Below are 3,391 nucleotides of genomic sequence, written 5' to 3'. Positions count from 1 at the left end.
ACACACACAATGCATTTAAATCAGATTGCTTCATGAAATGTCAGTGTAGAATCAAGCAGTATTTCCAAATTAATGAGTATATATACTTTTATTTCGGTTTTATGCAATTACTCCACATATATGTAAATTAATAAATTAAATATTATAAATAAATGTTTTATTATTTCACTTAAATGTCTAAAAGTTTACGTGTTCAGGTCAGCAAAATAATTTTTTTTCTTAATTTTATTTTTTGGGAAATGGATATTGACTTTGTAATGGGGAGTGCCTTGTGTTTGTGCTGTGGAAATAATCAGAGAAAGGGTATTACGTGAGGAAAGGAGGAAGAAAAGGTAAGTACAAATACCCTCCTTTTCTTCTATTTATGATTCTTAGCAATCATCATTGCAATATTTTAGAATAAGAAAGTGCTCATATGCCCCTGAACTGTGGACTTGCCTGGGTTTGTTCTTGGGCCAGTGAAGTTTTTAGAGGAAGGCTCACTTACTGTGGCTGCCATGGCAACTTCCACACTATAGGCCCTCTTCTGCCAGCTCTGATATGTCCAACACAGTCCCAGGGGGCTAGAAATATGCTATCACAGTGGAGGGATGACTTTCCACTTCTACTATTTTTAAGTACAATATTTATTGTTTTATTCAATTCATAAATCCATCCATCTCCAATCACAGCTACCTACCACCTCAGACACACATACATAGATGCACACACACACACACACACACACACGCACAAACATACCCCACTTCATTTGCTCCATATCTTCTATCTAATTTCTCCCAAGGATTAGAATAGAATTTTGGTTGAGAATGTAGCTATTAAGTGAACTGATTGCTCCCTCTGCGTACTGCTGTGGCTGTGACCATATGAATCGCCTCTCCCTGCCTGCTTGCAGCAGAACCACAGAAATTCCATTTGCATGTTTCACTCAAAAAAAAAAAAAGAGACGCCCCAGAAGTTATCTTGACTTTTCCATTTCACTAAATGCTCACCAGGATGTAGACCCTTCAGCAAAATATGAAGGAGGGATTGCTCTCTGGATCCATGTATTCTATGTTTACCTGATATCTACTCAAACTCTTGAATCTCAAAGAGAAATTCTGAAGCTTACTCAAACATCTTTAAGTTTGAGACTCCTATACTTTAAAAAAAAAAAAAAGATTTTATTTATTTATTTGACAGACAGAGATCACAAGTAGGCAGAGAGGCAAGCAGAGAGAGAGGAGGAAGCAGGCTCCCCGCTGAGCAGAGAGCCGGATGTGGGGCTCGAACCCAGGACCCTGAGATCATGACCTGAGCCAAAGGCAGAGGCTTTAACCCACTGAGCCACCTAGGCGCCCCAGAGACTCCTATACTTTTTAAATTATTGGTGGTATACAATGAGAGAAATGTATTCCTCTCGTCATCTTAAACATTCTTCCTCTTACCCTTCTTCTGCTCCCATCCGTAAACCTTCTAACTATAATGTGAATAGTGGAGAATGCACATCTTTCAGTCTTTATGTAACATGGAGATGAACAGATGTCATGATTTTTACATTCTGGCCTTAGCACTTAAATGTGTGACATTTGTTTGAAAAATTAAATAATAATAGCCAGATGCTTATGGACCCATGAATAGCCTAAGAAACAACAAAGATCTCAGCAAATGAACCTGAGAAAACAAACACTTTTCCATTCTGTAATCTGTAGGGTAAGAGAAGGAAGAAGTAAGAGGGCTGATGAAGTTGACGCTGGCTTGAGCTCATGCTACCCCTTCCCAAGGGGCAATTCATGGAGTTTTGGTGTTATTAGCCTCCCTGAAAAAAATTAGGGATTTCCTTGGAAAACACTTTGGGGAAACAGTGCATATTTTATGCCCTTTTTGGAGATCCACAATGCACATTAACTTATAAAAGCCTCTGAAAAGTAAAGAAACTTATTAAACTTTGTTGAACCTGGTGGGTGTTTAGATTCTAGATTCTAGAACTCATTGGAGCATAGAAACCTCCTTTGCTCACAATTCCTTTTAACATCCCACAGGACTGGCATTTCTTAGAATACACCTAGGGTACTGCAATTTTAGTCTATTACATTTCTTTTTTCTCTTTAAAATAACTAGTTTCTTATCTGTAATTTAAAAAAACTGTGTTTTCCTGTTTTGTTTCTTTTTTCTTCTAAAGCCCAGCCTAATGTGAATCCTCTTCAGCCTAAGGACTAGAATCTTACCATCTCCCGAGAGGTGTGCCTGTCACCGGAGCTGCCTGGAGGCCAATGGGACAGCCTTGCCAGGTACCAACAGCTGCAGCCCCTGGTGTACTTGGAAGGCTTGATCAAAGTGTGGTCCCAGGCCAGAAGGCAAATGTCTCACCTGGGAGCTTCCTGGAAATTCAGGATCTCAGGCTCTATGACAGACCTACATGAGCTTGGTGGAAAGCACAGGGCAGTAAGCCAGAGCTCCGGAGGCTTAAAGCAGGGAGAAAACCTCTGGTCCTAGAAGAGAGTCCCCGGTCCTAGAATAAAGTAGGGCATGGCGAAGTCATCCAGCCAACTTGGCCGGCTTTGACAGAGAGAGTTCCCTAACCAGAGCCCAGGGTAGAGCATGGCTCTGAGTACTTTGGAGGGGGTGGGTTGGGGTGGGTGGGAGGTGATCAGGTTAGGGGTGGGGTTGGAGAAAAGCCAGGAATATAACTTAAAATTTCTTCAGATGAATGAAAGAAGACTGGCCCAGGGAAGTGAGACCAACAGACAACAGGATCCCTGGGGGGTACCAGGAGCCCAGACCTCAGCAGCAGCTTCTTATGAGTCTGGCAAGAAGATTTAAGCAGCTCTTCACTAGTGTGGAACCCAAGAACAGCTGGGCATCAATGACCCCAGTCTCCCAGATGAACAACTCAGTGGAAAAGAAAATACTGTGACTCCACACAGCTGTGGAATTGGGCCCCATTCTGAACTACTCTCAAGCTGACTTAGTATTTAGTTGAAGGTTTTGTTAATTCGTCAGTTCTCATACATATGTACATACCTACATACTCAATTAAAAAAAAAGACAGGAAAAAAACCTTAGACCTCATGTTTGTGAATATCACAGAATTATTTCTTAATCTCTCCATCTTCATAAATACACAAACCCTGGTGCTCACACTTACACACACACACCTGCAAGTGTACACACATGTACACAGAACTTACTCTCCTTCAGATATCAGTGTTTGATTTTGCCTATAAAATTAAGGATATGGATACTTTCACCTCCCACACCTGTCTTCCTTACTGATAAGGAAGAGTAACTGGGATGTCCATGTATTATCCAAGAATCTCGGTGTGCCCTAGGACATGGAGTTTCCAGGTTCGGTTGTGGGTGCCATCCTCATTTCCTGAGACCCAGGGAGTTAGGGAATACATTCAAGATC

The 3,391-nt window shown here is 41.3% G+C and overlaps 1 long non-coding RNA gene across 1 annotated transcript; it reads left to right on the top strand.

Moving 5' to 3' along the window:
* The first annotated feature begins 1,985 nt into the window (after nt 1-1,985).
* On the top strand, nt 1,986-3,017 carry LOC116574442. The gene is made up of 3 exons (XR_004279314.1): nt 1,986-2,049; nt 2,162-2,270; nt 2,686-3,017. It is a non-coding gene; the product is annotated as an uncharacterized LOC116574442 (long non-coding RNA).
* Nucleotides 3,018-3,391: the final 374 nt, after the last annotated feature.

The sequence above is a fragment of the Mustela erminea genome, chromosome 15, assembly GCF_009829155.1.
Source record: "Mustela erminea isolate mMusErm1 chromosome 15, mMusErm1.Pri, whole genome shotgun sequence".
Lineage (NCBI taxonomy): Eukaryota > Metazoa > Chordata > Mammalia > Carnivora > Mustelidae > Mustela > Mustela erminea.
This window is presented reverse-complemented; position numbering and strand designations above follow the sequence as displayed.